This window comes from Lissotriton helveticus, chromosome 4_1 (genome assembly GCF_964261635.1).
Source record: "Lissotriton helveticus chromosome 4_1, aLisHel1.1, whole genome shotgun sequence".
NCBI classification, from domain to species: Eukaryota; Metazoa; Chordata; class Amphibia; order Caudata; family Salamandridae; genus Lissotriton; species Lissotriton helveticus.
In genome coordinates this window covers 1881633306-1881657057 of record NC_136063.1, presented here as the reverse complement: position 1 = coordinate 1881657057, position 23752 = coordinate 1881633306, and positions in this window count along the sequence as shown.

The following is a 23752-nucleotide window of genomic DNA, read 5'->3' as shown; positions in this document are numbered from 1 at the left end:
ACGGTACACAAGTCCTGTTCTGAGATTCCACCTTCCTGGACGAAGAGCTTCATTAGAAGAAGTGCCACATAGAAGGTCAAAACGCGCTGGCCCCTTTTGAGAGAGGTTCCCGGGTGCACCAAGCTGAAATCAGGTCCTAAAATTGGACTAAAACCAGCCCCGAATCTAGGGTCTATTCTCGTGTTCTGAGAAACCTTTCGGACCTCTCCCCTGGCGAGAAAAGGAGTAAAAGCTTGAGGACAGTAGAATATAGCAATCTGCCCTTGCCCCTGTCTAGAAGTTAATAGGACTGTTTTTGGACGCAAAGTTCATTGTTGTATATGTACCTTTGAAGAATTTGTGTTTGTTTGAAGAACATTTTTGAATGTACAAAGCACCATACATTTAAGTTGTTTCACTGTATATAATTGTCGAACACATTGTCCTTGGAAACAAAGAGTTTTTTCAATGTTCAACTGTACGTATTGAGAAGATAAGAAAGTTTAGGTCTAGCTTGCCCAATGATTGGTATGATTGTTTTGCAAATTGAATAAGAAAAATGAGAAAAATATAAAGGCATATATCCCAAAGTTAATTAAAAAATCATATGGGAAGATACACGTCGGCTTAATTTATGTTGTCAGAGGTAATTTGTTTTTGCACATATGTCTAACAAGCATGCATGAGAGCCAGAGGCTGAAATGCTTACAAGTCAGGCAATGAGTTCTTGAGCCACCGGTCAAAAAGGCAAGCCTAAAAGAATGAAAGAGAATGGAAATATTTGTAAGGACAAACCTGAGTTCAAGAGGCCTCGCCTCACGGCTCTACAGTGGAGGCATGGGTTACAATAAGTGGGGCTATCAGAAGAGATGGAAAGCCACTCTAAAAAGCGGTATCCCAGACAAGGATTGGCAAAGTATGTGATGGGGAATTCCAAAAATCTTCAGGAATATGATATGGTAATGGTGTTGGCATATAAAATGAAGATTCAATGGTATCTGACCACTGATAAACTGCATAGTACATACCATGGAACACTCCATATATGGTGAGCTTGACCAAAGGTTGCAAGTTCTGAAAATAACAAATGCTCTGATATCCCAGAGAAACCGGGGCTGGTTGTGATCGGAGTAGGGAAGTGGGCGGGTGAAGACATTATCAATAGGGTTGACAATCCATTTTTCTTACCAGTTTTCGGAGTAGCGAAATCTCTTATTGCTCTGCGCTGGAAGAAGAGAGACACTCTCAGTGTCTAGTTTCACACTTTGTGGTAATTAAGGGCCTTTGATGAAGTCTTACTTAGCCCTTAGAATGATTATTGCTTCAAGAAGAACTTGGGGCCCTTGATAGCATTGGTAGGAACCCCCCTTTTGTACAGGGGATCACATATGCACGTCTTACAGGCTGAGGCACTGCAATTGTTTGACTGATGAGAGAAATGGTTAAGCACTAGAACTCACTAGGTTTAACATCATTAGTGGGAGGGCTTAGGATAAACTTTTATGTTATGGAACGGCATGGAAGATGTGCTGGCAAACATTCTACCAGTATAAACTGTAAATATGCTGGACTGGAGGATGTGGGGATTAAGATGTACCTTTGCGCTGTTCGTTGATATTTTAAGTTCACTGTTCGTAATAAAAACCCATTAAAAGAATATGTATATAAAGAAATAGAACATTTACTTGTTAACAGAAGTGGGGCTGCTGAAATAGGCACTATGGAATTGATAGCATTTCAAATGCAGCTGATGGCAATTACTTTGAAAAACATGGGCTTTAGTCGTACTTCTTTTAATTGTCCAGGGAACCCTTTCATAAATCAAATTGCTGCGAAACCTTCAGGCTTAGTCCTATGCTTCTAATTACTCAAGCATATACTTGCTCCTACTTCTACACTAAGTCCTTCTCGTAAGCTTTCTCTTACTTTTACGCTTACTACACTTACTTCTCCTTCCACCTACTTCCTCATACTCTCACTCTACTCTTACTCTACTCACTCTTACACGTACCCTTACTCCTAATAACCCTTACTTACTCCTATTTTCTCATGATCTTATTCATACTTAAACCTACTATCACTCCTACTTATGACTACTCTTACTCCTACTTTTATACTTACTCATATTTGCTCCTACATGCTTCTGCTCTTCCTCCTACTCACACCTCTTACTTTTGTTTACTCATACGTCTACCCATACTTCCAGTCAGATCTACTTTCCCTTATTTATATCTATCCAGGCAGCTTCATGGATACATCATCCACCCTCAATCAAGCACATATCAATCCTTCTATGCCATGCATTAATTTATTAACCCACACCTCAGAATTCCACCAACCGCCCACAGTTGCATCCACTAAGCTATGTAGCCACACCCATCCATAGATTGCTTTCACCCATAGCCATCCTGCTGTCCATATGTGGAGCAGTGTGGCTCACTGGTTAGAAGCGGCAGACCCTGAAGCAGAGGTCCGCCCGGGACCAGGGTTCAATTCCCGACGCGGCAGGGTCTTGGGTCAATGTCCGCGGACTCGATATTTCTCGCTTAGGTGCCTACGCTAACCATGGGTCCCACTCTGCAACTCTGGTCAATAGCTTGCTTAATCTCCACAACGGCCCCAGCAACGCCGGGGATGCCTGGCTTCACCTTGGGGTGCCCTCTCACAGGGAAAGCCAGGACGGGTTCCCCAGCGGCATACAGCGCGAGGACGCCAGGTAACAGTGCGCTTTACAAGTATACATACATACATTACATTACATTACATATATCCCTGTATCTAACCACAGAACCATGAATCCATCTATGCATTTAACCAATATCAACCTATATTTGTTTGTGCTAGTGTTGGACCTGGCATCCTTGGCATGGTCTTCCCCTAACGTTTTACCTTCAGACTTCCTGTTTTTGCTGGCCTTAGGGCTCTGTACACTTTACCACTACTAATTACTAAAGTGCTTGTGCTTTCTCCCTATAACATATGAAATTGGCTTATACCCAATTGGCACATTTAATTTACCTGAACGTCGCGAGTAAAGTGGCACTACCTGTGCCCAGGGCCTGAAAATTAAATGCTACCAGTGGGCCTGCAGCACTGATTGTGCCTCATACTTAAGTAGCCCTTTAAATATTCTCAGGCCTGTCGTTGCAGCCGGTGTAGATGCAGTTGTAAAAAAACTGCCATTTTGACCTGGCAAAGTAAACCTTTTGTGGTGCCCACACATTCCTTTTTTAATACATATAAGTCACCACTAGGGTCAATCAATCAACTCTGATTTATAGAGCGTAGCTAATCCCCGTAGAGGCATCCAGGTGCTAGGTTTTTGCTGGGCTCAGTCGAAAAGCAATAACTTGAGTCTTTTTTGGAAGGTTACGTCGTTCCAGGACTTGGCGGCGAGGTAGGAGAAGGATCATTCTCCACTGTAGATTTGGTGGATGTGGGGAGTGTGTGTGGAGGCAAGGGAGGCAGAGCGCAGGTGTCTGGAGGATTGGTGGAAGTTCAGCCTGTAGTTGATGTATGCTGGTCCAGGTCATGGATGTCCTTGTAGGCGTGTGTCAAAATCTTGAAGGGCCATCTTTTCAAGGATGGGGAGCCAGTGGAGGTTTTTGAGGTGGGGGTTGACGTGGGATCTGTTTGGGGAAGTTGAGGATGAGTCTAGCAGCTGTGTTCTGAATGGTCTGGAGTCTCTTCAGAGTTGGGTGGTGATTCCTGCGTACAGCGTGTTGCCGTAGTGCAGCCAGCTGGTATCTTTGGCTTAAGTGGCAGTTTTCCTGCTGTTTATGGGGAGCCATCAGAAAATCTTTCGGAGCATGTGGAGGATGTGGAAGCAGGTAGTAGAGCCTGTGTTGTTTTGACATTTCATGGTGAGTTTGCTCTGCAGGATGATGCAGAGATTGAGGGCGTGGTCTGTGGGTGTGGGTGTGGGTGTGGACGTGGGCCCGAGTTCTTAGGGCCACCAGGTGTTGTCCCACGGAGAGGAGTTGTTCCCAAAGATCAGCACTTCATTCGTGTCTGTGTTATGCTTCAGGCTGTGTTCTTTATTCAGTTGGCAAAGCTCTTCATGCATTTGTGGAAGTAGGTCCTAGTGGTGGAGGGATCTTCTGAGAGCTAGGTGATGAACTAAGTATCGTCTGCATAGGATATGCTGTCGAGGCCATGGGTTCTGATGATGTTGACTAGGGGTGTCATGTAAGTGTTGAACACAGTGGGCCTGAGCAATGACTGTTGAGCGTTCTTAGGTGAAGCGTGCTAGGTGGATTCTCTGGGTTTGTCCTGTGACGAATTATGCAATCCATTTGACGGCGTCTCCTGATGTGGTGGAGTCTCTTGATGAGGTGTGGTGGACATGGTATTGAATGCTGCAAAGACATCAAGGAAGACTAGGGCCGCTGTTTCCCCCCATCATAAAGGGTCCTAATGTCATCAGTGACAGCGATCAGGGCGCTCTCTGTGCTGTTGTTGGCACAGAAGCTGCATTGAGAGGTGTCCAACTGGCTGTTTCTTTCCAGGTGTTTGGTGAGTTGGCGGTGACAGAATTCTCGAGGACTTTGACAAGAAAGGGTAGCAGAGAGATGGGGCTGTAGTTTTTGAGTTTGCTGGTGTCAACAGATTGTTCTTGAGGTCTGACCTCGGTGTGCTTCCATCCGTTGGGGAAGGTGGCCACGGTGATGGATGGTGGTGGTGGTGAGTTTGCAGCTGATTTTCTCTTGCTCCCGAAGTTGTAGAAGTGGTGGGGGCAGGAGTCCATGGTGGCTCCAGAGTTGATAGAATTTATGGCAGCTGTGGTGTCCTGGGTGGAAGCTGCTCCCATGCAGTGAGCTGGTGAAGTGGGTGCCGTCTTTCAGTGTGAGAAGGTTGTAGAGGTCTGTGGGTTGGGGTTCAAAGTTACTGTAGATAGTGGATATTTTGTTGTGGAAGTGGCCCGCAGTTGCAGAGTCTCTGGAAAGGAGAGATCTTGTTCTCGGCGGCTGAAGGGCATATAAACTCTTTGACAATGCTAAAGAGTTTCTTGCTGTAGTTGGAGCTTGATTCAATGCAGTCTTACAGGGTACTTTTTTTGTGTGTTTTAGGTGTTGGTGGTATTTTATGAGTGCTAATTTGAAGGTAGCTCGAAAAGCGAGATTTCTGCTTATAAGCCATCCTATTTCAAGCCGTTTACAGTTGTGTTTCATTGTCCTGAGATCTAGTGTATACCAAATGGCTTGTTTGGTGGGTCTTCTTGTCCTGCCTGGGTTGATGGGGGTGAACTCTATCAGCACAGTTGGTGATCCAGGTGAAGACATTCTGGACGACCTGTTCAAGTTTGGTTGCGGTGTCGGCACGGTGGTGTTGAGGGCATCCATCCATTGGGTCTTGGTTACTTTCTTCCAGTTGTGGTGGTAGGAGCTTGGGACCTGGAGGTAGTGCATGGGGGTTCTGCGATAGTGAAATGGACAATGGCTTGGTCAATCCAGTTGAGTTCAGTGACATGACTACTTGACTCTGTTGCAGGCGCGAAGATTGAATCGACCATGTGTCCTGCGCTGTGTGTGGGGTCGGGAACTAGTTGATGGAGCCAATGTTGCTCATACTTAACAGGAGGTATGTGGAGTTTACGTCTTTGGGGTCATCAAGGTGGATACTGAGGTCACCAAGGAAGATGTAGTGTTTAAGTCAATGGCCTGTGGGGCGATGGATTCGGGGATGGCGTTGCAGAAACCCGTGCATGGTCCTGGGAGTCTGTAGGCGAGGGTGCCTCTGATGGTAGTTTTGCTGTCGATTTGGAGTTGGAAGCTGAGATGCTCCATGATTGGTGTGGTGTCGTCTCCGGTGGTGGTACAGCGGATGGTTTCCTTGTGGATGATGACGATGCCTCCTTCGTGTTTGTTGAGGTGGACCCAGTGTGTCATCTTGCATCCTATGGGCATTGCAGTGGCGATGTTGGGGGAGGAGGAGGGTTTGAACCAGCTCTCTGTGATGAAGATAACGTCTTCCCAGATTTCGGTGATGTGTTTGCAGGGGCATTGGGCGTTGATCAGGAGGCAGTAGAGTGGTTCAGGGGTGGTCATGGTCGATGTGGTGGATATGGCGCAGGTTTCCATGAGTATGGGAGGTCCTGAGTTACAGGCGGTACAGCAGCAGTGTCAGGAAATTGGTCCTACCGTCGATCGAGGAGATGTGATGCAGCAGTTGTTGTTGCCGTAGCTGGGGTCCAAGTCTTGGGGGAAACAACCATTACAACGCAACTTTTACAACGCACTACCATTACAGCGAAACTTTTACAACGCAAAAACCATTACAACGCATGTATTTACAACGCATGTTTTTACAACGCAGGTACCTTTACAACGCATACCATTACAACGTAAGTATTGGTAAGTATATAATTATATTTTAAATTTTATATGTTTGGTTTTTTTAAGGGGTATTTTTAGGGTTCAGGGTCAGTTTTTAGTTTTTGGGTAAAGGGGTATTTTTAGGGTTCAGGGTCAGTTTTCAGTTTTTGGGTAAAGGGGTATTTTTAGGGTTCAGGGTCAGTTTTCAGTTTTTGGGTAAAGGGGTATTTTTAGGGTTCAGGGTCAGTTTTCAGTTTTGGGGTAAAGGGGCATTTTTAGGGTTCAGGGTCAGTTTTTAGTTTTTGGGTAAAGGGGTATTTTTAGGGTTCAGGGTCAGTTTTCAGTTTTTGGGTAAAGGGGTATTTTTAGGGTTCAGGGTCAGTTTTCAGTTTTTGGGTAAAGGGGTATTTTTAGGGTTCAGGGTCAGTTTTCAGTTTTTGGGTAAAGGGGTATTTTTAGGGTTCAGGGTCAGTTTGGGGTTTTTGAGTAAAGGGGTATTTTTAGGGTTCAGGGTCAGTTTTGGGTTTTTGGGGTACAGGGGTATTTTTAGGGTTCAGGGTCAGTTTTGGGTTTTTGGGTAAAGGGGTATTTTTAGGGTTCAGGGTCAGTTTTGGGTTTTTGGGGTACAGGGGTATTTTTAGGGTTCAGGGTCCGTTTTGGGTTTTTGGGGTACAGGGGCATTTTTAGGGTTCAGAGTCAGTTTTGGGTTTTTGGGGTACAGGGGTATAAGGTAAAAATAAAATAAAATTAAATTTAAATTAAATCAATTAAATAAAATTAAATTAAATTAAATTAAATTAAATTAAATTAAATTAAATTAAATAAATTAAATTATATTATTTTCAATTATTTTAAATTAAAAAAAATAATATATACTTACCAATACTTACGTTGTAATGGTATGCGTTGTAAAGGTACCTGCGTTGTAAAAACATGCGTTGTAAATACATGCGTTGTAAAAGTTTTTGCGTTGTAAAAAATTCGTTGTAATGGCATGCGTTGTAAAAGTATGAGTTGTAACGTCATACATCCAGTCTTGGAGCTCTTGGCGGAGTATCTGTGGATGGCCGGAGGGTCATCCTTCCTGGTGCTGGCCATGGTCCAGCAGTTTACACACGCAGACGGGCTTGCCTTTGGCGAACCAGCGCCACGCCCGCTGCACATGGTCGCTCTGTGACCTCCATTAAGGAGGTCCTAGGAGGTGGGAATGATGCTGGGAGACAGTGGGCGGGGCCTCCAGGAGACTGGAAGCTGGAGGGAGAATGATAGAAAGCAAGCGGCGGTGGGGGCCACAGAAACAGGAAAAATAAAAGAATCAGGCAATGGGCAAAAGACAAGTAACCAACAAACAGATACCAGGCAAACAATCAGAGACCAAAATAATCACAAAGAAACTGGCAATGGGCAAAATACAATAAAGCAATGGGCAAAAGACAAAAAAGCAATGAGCAATAGACAAATAACTGACAAAGGACAGATACCAAGCGGACAATGAGAGAGGAAAAAAACACAAGGAAACAGGCAATGGGCAAAAGACAAAAAAGCAAACAATAACCAGGCAACACGACTGAGGCAGCAAGGGGCAGCGGGCATGAGGACCTGTTCAGCTGGGCTGTGGACAGTGCAGAGGGCAGGGTGACATTTATTTTAAAAGTAGGGCAAGAAGTGGCGGCTGGCATTGCTCGCGGGTGGCATGCAGGTGCTGGAGATGATCGCGGGTGGGGGGGGAATAAATAAAGAAACATTAATAAATATGTATTTACCGTGCTGCCGGGACCCGTGTTGCTGCTCCTGCTCTCCTCATGGAACTCAAGGAACAGGAAGCACAGCAGCCCTCACTGACCAATCACGATCCTGCAAAGTAGCATTGTGATTGGTAAGCATTGTCGGAACAAACGGTCTCAACATTGTGTCGTACGCAGACGACACCCAACTGATCCTCTCCCTATCCAACGAACCCAACACCGCCAGACACAACTTTCGAGAGGGCATTGAAGCCGTCGCCAAATGGAGGAAAAACAGCTGCCTACAACTCAACACCAACAAAACAGAAGTACTAATCAACCCCGACACCTGGAGTAACACCTGGTGGCCCTCGGAAACCCGCCAACCCCGACGGACCACGCACGCAACCTGGGAATCATCCTGGACTCCAAGCTCAAAATGGACAGCCAGATCAACTCCATCTCGTCTTCCTGCTTCCACACCCTCCGCCTCCTTCGTAAGACCTTCAAATGGATCCCCCTTGAACACAGAAAGACTGTCACTCACGCCTGGTCACCAGCAGACTTGACTACTGCAACGCACTCTACGCCGGAATAAACAAAAACCTCACCCACAAGCTACAGAACATCCAGAACGCCAACCGTAAGACTAATCCTCACCTGCTATAACACTGCAACATCTCCCAGCAACTGCACATACTCCAATGGCTCCCGGTTGAGGCGAGAATCACCTTCAAAATACTCATCCATATACACGAGGCCCTCCATGGCACCCGACCAGCATATCTGAACAGCCGACTCTTAATATATATCATCTTTATTGCTTGATTACTTAAAATCATTGCAATCACAGCATCATAATTAACCCAAAAAAACCGAAAACACAATTACATTTTAAAACAAGAGAACTTCTCTTCACATAATTCAAAAAACAATCCCATATATACAGTTTAAAACCTTGTTAATAAGCCCAAATCTAGCCACCTTACATCTTGAATTACATAATACAGGTTAAAGTGACGGTGTGCTTTACATACTTTTCCATAAACATCATAAGGAAATATTATCAACCAATAAACATTCATTTCCCATCCTTTCGAATGATCTAATGTGCAAAAAGTGCATCGGTTTGCTGCGATGGTAACCCCGCTGATATTACATTTCAAATAATACGATCGTAACAAAAATTATTAATTTAATCAAGATTATAAATCATTAAAATCAATAGCACCAAGGTCATAAAATTACAGGGGATCTACCCTATATTAAACATTTATCTACTGCCATTAAACATTTTACCAATTGACATAGTAGTGGAACCGATTCACCGGACAATGACATGATTAATGCCTGACGAGCAGATCTCACACCACTCATCAGAAAATAAGGTCTCAGAAAAAAAGTCTAAGATTAGTCAACCTCGGGCATACACATACTATATGTACAAGAGTTTCCTGTGGCCAACCACAGAATCTACAATTAGAGTCCGGCCACTGTTTAATCCAAGTACGAGTGCCCTCCTTTGTTGGGTTTATACCCATACGTAGCCTTAGAAACATTTTTTTAAACTTTACAGAAAAGAAGACATTTAAATATGGCTGACCACACGGGGATTGATATGAATTATTCACGTACCATGCATAGTTTTTCTCCGCTAAAGCAATTTTATCCAATTTGAATGATTCCGCTTTGATATGCTTTTTTAAAATGAGTTTATAGTTAGGCATTTTTAAAGCTGACAGTTCGAATTCCAGGCCGATATCATGTAAGGATGCTAAAATATAGGCTCTCCATTTTTCAGTGTAAGCAGATTTATCGATTTCTTGCCAGCAAATATTCCCTAATGATGCTGGGGCTGATGTTGATAAAACAGCCATGCATTTTAGGAAGGATCCTTTTGATACCAGGCACTGTCTTTGGAGACCGAATTCCAGTCTAATTGCTGCTTGACACACTGACCTGTCAATTCCAAAGGTTGCTTTAAAAACCTTAACAATCAGTAAGTCGAGCAACTTCACATCTTTTCCTCTAGTAATCGGCGAGCCATAAATGAGGCTAGGTTGTAACTTGGCTTAAATTATTTTTAGAATAAACTCATACGATTGACAATTCAGTGATTTATTTAAACATTTAAAAGCATGGATCAACGTCACAGTCTTGGCCCTTAAATCTTTAAGGTGAAATTTGAAAGACATATGATTATCAAATATTACCCCTAGGTATCTATATGTCTTAATCATATCAATTGTGCCTGCTCTGGCTTTCCAGGAATTAAACTTCTGTTTAACTACACCGATTTTATCACTTTTGTTTTTTTGACGTTCAGTTCAAGGCCATTCAGCTGTATATAATCATCGAAGGCAGTAATAAGTCTTTGTAGGCCAATGGGGGTATGGCTCGCCAAAATCGTATCATCAGCATACTGGAGGTACCCAATTTGCACTCCCCCAATGGTAGGAGCATGGCCATTAACAACATCCAAGTGCTGCGGAAGGTCTGATAGAAAAAAATTAAATAGGCAGGGAGCAAGGACACAACCCTGCTTTAGGCCATTATATGTTCTGATTCTCCTTGATAAACAGTTACCTTCCCCAATCTTAACTTGAACCCAAGTGCTAGCATACAGAAGCATAATAGCTTTCAACAGTTTAATTGGAATTCCCAGATCTGATAGTTTTTTCCATAACAAGTTTCGGGGCACAGAATCGAAGGCTGCCTTAAGATCAATAAAAGCAATACATAGATTTTGCTTATTCAAGACAGCCTTCTCCGCAAGCAATGTTAGGGCCAACAAATTGGTGATAGTGGATTGACCTTTCTGAAAACCAGTCTGATTGAATGGAATAATACTCCCCTTCATAGCCCAGTCTTCCAGGTCTATTAGAACACAGGAAGCAAACACTTTTGCATCGACATCAGTCAATGAAATTAAACAATAATTAGCGGGGTTTGAAACCGTACCACTTTTATAAATTGGTTGCACTATGCTACCTTGCCACGACTCTGGAACAACTCCCAATTTCGGACATCCCTAAATAGATTATGCAAAAAGCCTGCCCACAAATTACTATTAACACGAAACAGGGCATTCGGTAACCCATTAGGTCCTGGGGCACCATTTGATCGCAGCCCTCGTAACACGGTCAATACTTGAGTATAGCTCGGAATTTCTAGATCAAGTTTTAGATCAGGACTAGAATAAATAGCATGATCATTAGGGTTCAGATCGGAGCACTCTTCATTGCCCACATAAATTGATGATATATTATTTACCTCACCTGAAGCCAACCAGTCTGAGTGTTTTCCCATCCCAGCGAAACACCATACAAATTGGATATAAACATTACCCAACTTGGTTCGGATATATTTACAGAAAAAGCCCTATTGCCACCCCTTTCGAGGTTATTGATAACCCCCCAAAAAAAATTTGCGTTATTTTGCTTAGTGGCAGATAATAGGCTATTCCAAATCCCCGTTTGATATTTTAGTTTTGCTTTTCATATTTCTTGTTTATAGGTCTTCTTAAGTTCCTTCAGGTTTTCTTTATACACTGAGCAATTCTAACCGAATCTACGGGTGTATGCCTCACGAACAGCTCTATTGAATACTTTCTTTAACCTTAATAATTTGGGGGACAACCATTTTTTATGTTTATTCAGATTGGTATTAATTTTCCTGATCTTACCAGTAGAAACTTTCCCCACAATAGGCTCTGTGATAAAATTCCATTTAATAATCATATTCATATCACCCTGGGAGCCCTGATCACTTTCTTTAATCAATACCTCAGCCGTTTGCATGATATCCTCCTTATTGCATAGGTTCCATACCAGCCTCCTCGGGTTGTATGCCGAACATGCCGAATTGAGAAGATCCGACAGCCGACTCAAACTCCACACACCCCTATGATCAGCCCAGGTCTCCTACGCCGTGGTCCCCTGCACTAGAAAGACCAGATCGGGAGATCGCTACTTCTCCTTCCTCCGAACCAAAGCCTGGCACGGCCTTCCGCTCCACCTCAGATAGACAACATTGCTCCCCATCTTCACAAGAAACCTCAAAACCTGGCTCTTCGACATAGCCCCTTCTTGATGAAATGGATCCTGCACCCCTCCACCCCTAGCACCTTGAGACCCTTTCGGGTGGGTAGTCGCGCTTAAAAAACCTCTGATTGATTGATTCACCTAGGCTCCCCATACCAAACACAACACTACAATGCAGCGTTGTGATTGGTTTTGAGCATCATGGTTCGACGCTCAACTAGGGAATGTGGGCCTGGGCATGTTCTCCATGCAGGCTGTAATGCAGCCTGCATGGAGAACGGGAAAAGTGCTAATGACTGGTTTTTGCCGTGCAGTCATTGCCCACTTAGGAGTGGGCAAACCACTCCTCCCCTGCCCTGTTCAGAGAGCAGAGTAGCCCCACCCACCCGCCCACCCGCAAAGCAGCAAAAGCATAAAATTATAATAATGCAAAGTTATTATAATTTTATGTTTCTACTAGGCACTGATTAAAAGCAGTGGGGCGACACTCCTCAGCCATAGCGGAGGAGCCGCCACTGAGGGCAAGTACTTTTAGAGTTTACATGACCTGCTATTGAAAAACTCTTTCTGTGTGTCAATCAATCAATCAATCAAACATTTGTAAAGCGCACTACTCACCTATGAGGGTCTCAAGGCACTACAGGGGGGGGGGGAGAGCAGCTACTGATCGAACAGCCAGGTCTTGAGAAGTTTCCTGAAGGTCAGCATGTCCTGGGTTTGTCGTGGGTGTGTGGGGAGGGTGTTCCATATCTTGGTGGTGAGGTTGGAGAATGATCTGCTGCTGGTGGTTGTTCAGCGGATGCGTGGAACAGTGGCGAGAGTGAGGTCTGCAGGGCAAAGCTGGCGGTTCGGGGTGTAGCAAGTGAGTCGTTCATTGAGGTATGCTGGTCCGGCGTTGTGGAGTGCTCTGTGAGCATGGGTGAGGAGCTTGAAGTTTATCCTCTTGTTGACCGGCAGCCAGTGGAGGTCTCTCAGGTGGACGGTGATGTGGCTGGACGAGGGATTCCAAGGATGAGGCGTGCGGAGGCGATTTGTAGGTGTTGAAGTCTTTTCTGGAGTTTGGCCTTGGTTCCCGCGTAGAGGATGTTTCCGTAGTCCAGCCTGCTGCGGACTAGGGTTTGGGTGACTGCCCTTCTGGTTTCGGTGGGGATACGTCTGTAGATTTTGCTCAGCATGCGGAGGGTGTTGAAGCAGGGGGAGGAGACCGCGTTGACTTGCTGGGTCATAGAGAGCATTGAGTCCAGGATGAACCCCAGGTTGCAAGCGTGGTTGGTGGGTGTCAGGGCCATTCCCAGCATGGCCGGCCACCAGGAGTCGTTCCATGCGGAGGGGGTGGAGCTGAGTATGAGGACATCCGTCTTGTCCAAGTTCAGTTTCAGGCAGCTGGTCTTCATTCACTCTGCGAGTGTTTCTCACTACTACAAGGCCTACTTGTCCCATATGATAGCATTGGAATTACCTCATTATATTTTATATGTGCCTAAATGGGAACAGGTAACACCTTCATGTTTGGTGTATCTGGGATCTCAATGTAAAATCCTAATTTATGGTGAAGTAGGATTTTAATTACAATTCTAAAAATGCCACTTTAAGAAAGTTTCTTGCCTTAGCCATTATGTGCCTGCAGTCTCTCTCTGGGTCACATGACTGGGTATAGTTGACAGCTGGGCTTTGTGTATTTCTCCTAGACAGCCACAGACAATGGGAAGCGTACGTGTGAATGGATGGACCGTCACTTGCAGGATGGGAAGGAAATATTTCTCAAAAACAATATTTTTTATGTATTTCATGAATATCAATAAAATCAATTTTTTAAGGAATAGATATATGTGTGGTCGGATATCACGACAATTGTTTCTCAGGCTTCACATATTTGAAGAATGTTTAAGACTGATAGACAAATGTGGATGGTTTGAGTGGATGGTTTAAGTAGTTGGTTTCTTTTATATTTTGTTCCAAAATAATTTCTGCTTGACTTACCTTTGGTACCCTGTCTCTTGGTCAGTAAAGTTACTCCCTTTTGTTTCCCACAGCTCTTTGTAACTGACACATCGCCCCAACTCTGTGTGTATCCTAGATGCCGGACTTTGCTTTGCAAGCTCCATCAACAGGATCCTCGCCAACGATGCAGGCCCTCGCATCACAGCCTCACCGCACTTCAGAACCAATGCATCGCTTCGGCTTTGCGACTAATTTTGGACACAGATCCTTGCAACGCTCTGCAAACCAAGATTTAAGGTACCTTATTCAGCGTGCCTAACTGGGTCTCTGTAGCTGGCCTGTACTCCGTCAACCTGAACTTGTGACTTTTTCCTGGTACGGCCAGACCAGATATCCACAGTTGGCGCTTTTTGGCGCTATTTTAGTTGACATTTTCAAATTTGAAGAACTCTGGTTCTACTGATTGGATATTCATCATTTTGATCTTGTTTTATTTATTAAATTAAGTTCTATTTGTCTAACCTGGTCCGGGATCCTTTTATGTGGTGTTTTCACCTTATTACGGTTTGAAGTATTGCACAAATTCTTTGCACATTGCTTGTAAGTTAAACTTGACTGCTCTGTGCCAAACTACCAGATGGTTGATCACAGGTTCGTTTAGAGTTGGCTTGTGTCTCAACCTGACAAGGATTTTGGTTGCTTCTTGACCAAGGCTCACACCCCAGTCAACTAACAACCCAATTTCTCACAGCCAGTATATGTGTGTGTGTGCCTATATATGCATGCACACATCTTGATATTGTCTTATCCAAATGGTTTCCTCTATATGTGTTTTCTGTTACTAAATAAAGATTATATATTACACAACATCAAAACATTACTGCAAAGCATACGTTAATAAAAACGAGCCAACACTTTTGGTTTTGCCAGTGTTTGCTTACAGTAGTGTTCACTTAATTTTAATGTTGAATGCACGGTTGCCGTTTAGTTGAGTTAACACATTTGAGTGAAAACTACTTAAACAGATTAAAATCAGACACCTTACAGATTTTGTGAATTGTATACTAAAGCAAACGAGTAATGCCTCAAAAAAGAATAAAGCACAGCTGACTTTACAAAGCAAACAAAAGGAGCAATCAACCACATATTATAAACATATAATTGCTTCCGTATTAATAATAGGAAAGTATCGGAGTCACCAATTGATCAATGTTTTTTAAACAAGTTATGTCAATGGCAAACACTTGTACAAAATTGTGCACTTTCTGTGATACCAACCACAAACAGTTTATTTTACATGAGTATAAACATCTCGTGGTTCCTGGTAAACTTTGCTTTGAATAGTATCATATAATCCACATTCGTGTATATTTTCTTATATGCGAGTAATTGTTTTTTTGTGACTTCTAAATGTAACTTTACACTTGTAAAAAGGCTATTTATGTATGTAATAAGCTAAAGTAACATGCCCAATAAATTGTGTGGTTGAGCGCCGTACATGTTAAACTGCAGAGTAGCTGAACTTTGTAAGTGCACCAACCTGTTTTCTGAAGAGTTGCCTGCCTAAAAGGAAAAGTAGTACACGAATTCTAAGAAAAAATTACCTTATTTTTTAACCTTTTCTAATAATATTTTTCCACTACTAGAGTCATGCTGCTAGCTAAACCTGAGAGTCAAAAGATTGTACTATGCATGACACGCGTCCTTGAACTGAATTTGATTTTCCTAAGCCACACTCTATAGGTTCAAGTTTTGAATTCCAAGTTTCGACAAATTGTGAGATCTCAGACACATTGCTTTATTTACCCGCTTCTTCACGCTCTTTCATGACAAAGTTAGCGCAACCCAGTACCAAATACAATACAGAAATGTTCAAATGCATTCAAGGTCTATCTATGCATTTATAATCACGTGTCGGATGCTGTTTTCTCATAGTTTACTCTCCTTTTATTAACACTCCTAAATCTGATGCCACCCAGTAGCAGTGCTCCGGAACCTGTTTTAGAAAGATATTACAACGACCCAATGGGATTTCCTCCCCCGGGGTATTTATTCATAAGGGGAAGGAAGTTATAACAATGGATTATTCTCCGAATTTCACACTTTTGTCCAAAAATGGGCGGATTTTGTATTGCCCTACAACTGTTAATTGGTCCAAAGGGGCAGAAGTAAAGAAATGTGGTAGGACTGCCCCAGAGCCAGTGGGACACAGGAAGCAAATCCCCACATTGACGAAGAATAGAGAGTCTGCCACATTCCAAGATCTGATCTAGCGGCCGCTTCCTCTGGTATTGCACTTGCTAGACTGGGGAAAACACTCTACTGTGGCAATACCACCATGCCCATTTGGCAAGTGTGTATACATTTCCAGTAGCCACATTACACATGATTTTGATGTACTGTCACTTTTCTCTCTGCACATCAGGACAGGGCAGCTTCTTATGCTTGGGCATGTCCTGTTCTCTCCTTTGCGACCCCGCCTCCTCCTTGCACCCCCAGGCGTGCTAGTGGCACGCACAATCACATGATCTCACTTGCACACTTTCACGTGCACGCACAGTCACATATGCTAACACAGTCGCATGTTCACCCACAGTCACAGACACATGCGTGCACAATCTACTCTGCCCACTCCCTACCACTTGAGTGGCAGTATGATCCTGGCGGCATTGCCCCAGGGTCTTCATCCCAGCTTATGTTGTCCTCTCAGGTAGCACCAGTGGTGGTTGAAGGATGAATGAATGAACGCATGAGACATTTGTACAGCAGACACCTAGACAAAAGGCAGAGGAGCTCTGGACTGGGTGAAAGGCACACATATAGCCATTGAATGATCGGAGATGTAACTGAGTTTTGGGAGCAGAAGAGGCTTGTTACTCGTTCTGGAGTAATGGTTTTTAAGGCATTTATTCAGCCGTTGCCTAAATCAAAGCAAGGTTAGTAACAGGCTATGGCACAGCTCAGGAGATGGAAACCTGCTTATGGCAGCTCTCCATCAGTTGAGCTCCGAGAAGGCCTAGTGTCACATGGAGTCAGAACTACAATATTAGTCCAGGACACCGTGGAACCAAGAATATTTTTCAAATGTGCTTTATGCTTTCCAAATACGAATTGCTATCCCTTGCAGGTATGCTGAATGCTAGGGGTGTGCAGAGTATATATTCTGCTTGCAGCATTGTGTGAGGTCCCTGATTCTGTCCTTTCTGAAACTTCAAATCGTTCTCACCGAAGGTGGAAAATATTCCAGCTAAATCTTCTGCCTATCAATGGGCATTGAACCGAAATTTGGATTGTGCATGTTTGTTTTCTCTTTGTATAACCGCTTTAGCAGGCTAAGAGCATTCCTGCATCTATAGGTTGATATTTCTAAAGTGCACAATTGCTTGGGAGCACTGTACCTGGTATATTCTAGGTGTAGGGCTATGCCACAGTGGGCTTCGGTATTTTCCCCCCTTCACTCTCCTGTGTCTTTCCTCCATTTTTCACTTGTTTTTTACCCTCATCTCAATCTCCCCCTTTCACTCTCCTGTGTCCTTTGTGTCTTTCCTCCACTCTTTCTTGCACTTTTGCTGCCATATTTGCACTTTTCTCTCTCTTTTTGCCTTTTTCCTTTTGCCTTTTTTAGCCTGTTTTTCCCTGCCGCTGCTGCCCCCGCGGCCCCTCCCCCCAGCACGACCAGTGCGACCGGCCCAATCCAGCTCCCCTCCCCGCTCCCGCCTCCCAGCTGTCCAGCCCTTCCCGGCCCCTACTTAATGGCAACCACTGCGTGACTGCGCTAAAGGCAAGCCGGTCTGCGCCCGTCCGCGACCCGACTGCGACCGGCGCCAGGATCCCTGGATCTCTGCACCGCCGACGGCTATGACCCAGCGGCATTCCACGCTCTCAACCCAGGCCGCAACAAAAACTGCAAGCTAGCATCACCAGCCGACACCCACGGACCGTTCAGCTGTCACCGCTGCCGGCACACCTGCAGCACCGCCAAGACCACTGACTCAGCGCAATCCGCTTGCAAGAACACAACCGAACCGAAGACCCTTCAATGCATCTCCTCCTCAACATCCCTCCACAAACATGCCACCGAAATCTGGGACCTCCTCGACAACACTACCGCGGACGTAGCATTCTTTACCAAAACCTGGACCAACACCACCTCGGGACCGGACATCGCCATTCCCCAAGGATACAAGATCTCCAGGAAGGACCGTCCCACCCACCCTGGAGGAGGAATCGTCATCGGCCACAAATCCACCCTCCGCCTGAGCACACTCCCCAACGAGCCCACAGACCTGATGGAACACCTTCACTTCAAGATACTGGCCAGCCCTACCTCCACCCTCCGTGGAACCCTCATCCACCGACCCCCTGGACTCCGTGGACTTTTCACCAACTCCATCACGGACATCATCTCCCCGCATGCCATCGCGTTCACCAACTACACCCTACTGGGAGACCTCAACTTCCACCTCGACAACCAACTGGACCCCAGCACCACATCCCTCTTGGACAACCTCCACAACATTGGACTCTGCCAGATCGTGACCAAACCCACGCACTCAGCAGGACACACCCTCGACCCCATCTTCACAACAGGAAAGTCCATCACCTTCAGCCACACCACCGAAATGTCATGGACTGATCATCGATGCGTCCACTTCACCTTCAGAATACCCACCATCCACAGACACCAGCACCTGCTCCCACGAAGAAACTGGACCAGAATCACTGACGACTAGCTAACCTCATCACTCAGCAACTCCACCCCAGCCATCGCGGAAAACGACAACGCCAACACCGCAGCCCGAACCCTGCACCGATGGATCTCTGACAGCGCCAACACCATAGCCCCCTCAAGAAAAACAACAACACCCACGCCAAGAAAGCTAGATGATTCTTCACCGAAATTCGAGAGTCCAGACGAACTTGCTGCCAACTTGAAAAGGCCTGGAGGAACACCAAATCCACAGAAGCCCACAACAACTTCAGAGCCGCCTCCAACGCCCACCACCAACTCATCAGAAAAACAAGGAAAAAAGTGATTGAAGACAGAATCTCCACTCATGCAGCCAAGAACTCTTCAGCATCATCAAGGAGTTCTCCCAACCCACCAGCGAGTCCACCAACATGCCTCCCCCACAAGACCTCTGCGACAAACTCAGCACCTTTTTCCACCACAAAATCAAGAGCATCTATGACAACTTCGACGAAGACAACCAACACACTGAACCCTCACCAACCACCCCCGACACCCTGAAGCCAGCGATTGGCAACTGGACAGCCCTCACCACCGAAGACACACCAAAGACGATGAAGTCAATTCACTCCGGGACCCCCACAGACCCCTGCCCCCACCACATTTTCAACAGTGCCACCTACACCATCGCACCCATGCTCAGCCACACCATTAACCGCTCCCTGGCAACCTACTCATACCCTGATGACTGGAAACACACTGAGATCAACCTCCTCCTGAAGAAACCCTCGGCAAACCGAACCTACCTCAGAAACTACAGACCCATCTCCCTGCTCCCGTTCCCAGCGAAAGTCATCGAGAAAGCCATCAACAGCCAACTCGCCACATTCATCGAAGAGCACAACATCCTCGACTCCTCCCAATCCGGCTTCAGAAAAAAACACAGTACGGGAACCGCCCTCCTTGCCGCAACAGACGAAATCCGTACCTTACTGGACAAAGGCGAAACAGCAGCCCTCATCCTCCTCGACCTCTCAGCGGCGTTCAACACAGTCTCTCACTGCACCCTAATACGCAGACCCCACGACGCAGGGATCCAAGACAAGGCACTCGACTGGATCCGCTCCTTCCTCTCCGGCAGAACATAGCGGGTCAGATTCCCTCCTTTCCTCTCAGACCCTACACCTACTACCTGCGGAGCCCCCAATGAATCCTCCCTCAGCCCTTCAACATCTGCATGGCTCCTCTCGCCCCCATCATCAGAACCTACGGACTCAATATTGTGTCACACGCAGATGACACCCAACTCATCCTCTCCCATCCAACAAACCCAACACTACCAGACACAACTTTCGAGAAGGCATGGAAGCCGTTGCCAAATGGATGAAAAACAACTGCCTGCAACTAAACACAAACAAAGCGGAAGTACTCAACATGGGCCCAAACCCAGATTTCTGGAACGACACCTGGTAGCCCCCCGCCCTAGGAAGCCCAGTCACCCCCTTGGAACACGCACACAACCTGGGAATCATCCTGGACTCAGAGCTCAAAATGGACCGCCAGATCAACTCTGTCTCGTCCTCCTGCTTCCACACCCTCCGCCTCCTAAGTAAGACCTTCAAATGGATCCTCCTCGAACCCAGAAAGACCGTCACTCACGCCCTGGTCACAAGCAGGCTCGAATACGGCAACGCACTCTATGCCGGAATAAACAAAAATCTCACCCGCAAGCTACAGATAATCTAAAATGCCGCCGCAAGACTGGTCCTCAACCTGCCAAGCCACTGCCACATCACCCAGCACCTGCGCACACTCCACTGGCTCCCCTTCGAAGCTAGAGTCACCTTCAAGATGCTAACCCACGCTCCAAAGGCCCTCCACGACACCGGACCAGCATACCTGAACAGCCGACTCAAATTCCACGCACCCCAAAGGACCCTAAGAACATCCCAGCTCTCCTACGCCATGGTCCCCCGGACCAGAAAGACCAGATCGGGAGGCCGCTCCATCTCCTTCCGCGCGTCCAGTGCCTGGAACGACCTTCCACTCCACCTCAGACAGATAACATTGCTCACCATCTTCGCAAGAAACCTCAAAACCTGGCTTTTCGACAGACCCCCTTCTTGATGGACTGAAACCTGCAAACCCCCACCACAACCCCAGCGCCTTGAGACCCTTACGGCTGAGTAGTCGCACTTAACAAACACCTGATTTGATTTGATTTGAGTATTTTCAGACTGTATACCCTGGCGAGCGAGAGGGAGGATCCCGTCTGTCATTATGTTAGAAGGGAGAGGAACTTGGAATTGTTGAACTCCGGCATTGTTCGCCAGCATGGAGAAGTTCAAAACATGCAGTACATCCTCCTCCTTGCTTACCACTAACTCTGATTTATCAGGCATGATTTCTGAAAATAAATAAGGAATAGATGGAGCAGTATGGGTACGAGTCCTAACTCCGTCCCTCAAGTGGGTCATTTGATATTTCGCTCGCCCATGGGTTTTAATTTAAAACCTCACAAGTTTGCATAGGTAGTTGCAACTATCAGAGTATACACAAATTCGTATTTTTACCCGATGAAGCCACACCATTAGTCATGAGGCCTTGGCCTATGCTTTGGTTATTGAAAGGAACTGGAGTTGAATTGCAGTAGGATGCAGCCATATGCAATCTACTTCCACTGGGCATAGCATTAGTTGCATGCTGCCAAAGGCCAGTATCGCAGTGGGACTGCTCTTTGATTAAATCTATTGTATTTAATACATTGTCTTCAGATACACAAATTGTCAGAAGTCCGCCACTGTTCCCAATAAATGGTGGGCACAATTCTGTCATACATTTAATAAAAATTGTCCCAAAAATATTACAAACCAGAGTTTATTTATAGCCCCAAAGCTTCTTTTCCAAAGAGATTACACAACTGCTTTGATCTCAAACTGGACATACCCTTGAGGGCAGAGGGACAGCTAGATATAAACCATTGACAACCCGTGCACCGATGCTTTCAAGCTGTCAAATCCAAGAGAAACATCTGGAAAAAATACAAATAGAAGAAACCCATCAAAATGGAAAATAAGCGTCTTCAAAATGAAAAAAATCTTTTACATCACTAAAGGATCAACCCAAAAGGAACAATGATGTTTCACATGTGCAGCGCAGGATATTGACCGTCCCTATAGATTTCTGTGGCGAAAAAGACAGAAAAGACATTCCAACTGAATGGAAGCAGCTTAGTATAAGCCATTAGCACCTTCAACTCTTCTTCCTTCAAGTCCTTTCTCCATTATTAATAATAATAATAATTAAAATTATAGCAACAACAATAATTATACTCTTTTTTTTGCTTAACATTGGTTTGTTTAAACCATGCAAACAATAAATAAAACATCAACATTCATAACAATATTAAAATATAAAAATACAACAATATAACCTACCAAATTAATTTAATCACGGTGCACAAAGTGGATCATAAAAAGAACCATCTATGACAGTCCTACAAGCAGGAGCTTCATATAACCCTATGGCATTTTTCAAGAACCAGGGCCCGATGTAGGTAAAACGCATTTACCGATTTTAAAATACCGATCCGTACCGAATCGGTATTTCAAAATCGGAAAATGACATGTAGAAAAAATTATTCGGAAAAATACCGAATCGGTAGCAATCGGTATCGTGAGTCGATACGTACCGATTCGCCAAGTACCGATGCGGTATAGCCCGGATCGGACACGTCCGATTCGGTAAATAAAAATGCGGATCCTACCGATTCGGTAAACGCCGAATCGGAAATAGAAATACGCCCCATGGGCCGAAAGGCCAATAGGAATGCATAATACATACCGATTCGGTATTTACCGAACATATTCGGTGTATTCCGAATCGGAAAATACCGAATCGGAGAATGCCGATTCGTCAAGCAGGTTGACTGACACTGAAGACATCAGCCAATGAGCTGGAAGCACCCTCCCCCACAGGGAGTGGCAACCCAGGCAGGTGCAACTCATCAGAACTTTCTGGAAAGCTGCCTGAGCTGAGCAAACACAGTGAGCAGCAGTGTTAGCAGGATCCCTGTGAGACATGGCAACCAGCACTGAGAGCCAGAAGGCAGAGCGCAAGAGGAAGACAAAATTTAGCACCATGGAGCTGCAAACCTTGGTGGAGGAGGTGGTGAGGGTGCACAGGCAGCTTTATGGAAGGCTGTCCCTCACTGTTCCGGAGAGCACCAAGAGGAAGCTCTGGATAGACATCGGGGAAAAAGTCAACGCTGTTGGTGTCACCCACAGGAGCCAAGACGACCTCAAGAAGAGGTTTTACGATATCCGTGGCGTGACAAAGAGAAAACTGGCTGACCTGCACAAGCAGGCTGGACTTACTGGAGGAGGCACAAACCGGGCGCCACCCCTCACTCAGCTGGAGGAACTAGTGGCGACCACTATTGAGAGGGCGAGTGTCGTGGGAATTGGGGACCTGGATAGCTCATCCCGAGCTACAGCTACAGGTAAGAAGCATGCGCAACTTGACACACCATACCAGACACCTCCCCTATAGACCCATTGCACAGCCAAACCCCAGGCCAGTACTGCTAGCAACAGACATGAGCAATGCATCTTGCTAAATGTAGTCAGCAAAAGTACCCAATAATGCCACTGCAGAAGCATAAGAAAAATAACAGTAATACTGCATCAACGTTTTTGTAATGAGATGTGCAATGCTTTAATAGTAGTGACTGGAACACATTAGCACTCAGTTGACAAATGCTTCTTTATACCTAGGGGCACCATCAGGCGGGGGAGCAGCACCAGCTCCAGCACCAGCTCCAGCACCAACAGCCAGTGCGGTGGCGGTGGCAAGCACCAGTGCAGCAGCACAGGAGGAGGACAACACCAGTGCCCTGGGCAATGAGGAAGACACTGAACATTCCCTCACACATCCACACTCCCCCCGACTGTCTCTGTCTCAGTCGCCCACATTGCAATTCTCCCCGGAGATCACACCATCACACAGCCACCCTGCACCTGCAACATCCCCTGCCAGGAGGAGAATTGTTGCTCCATTAGT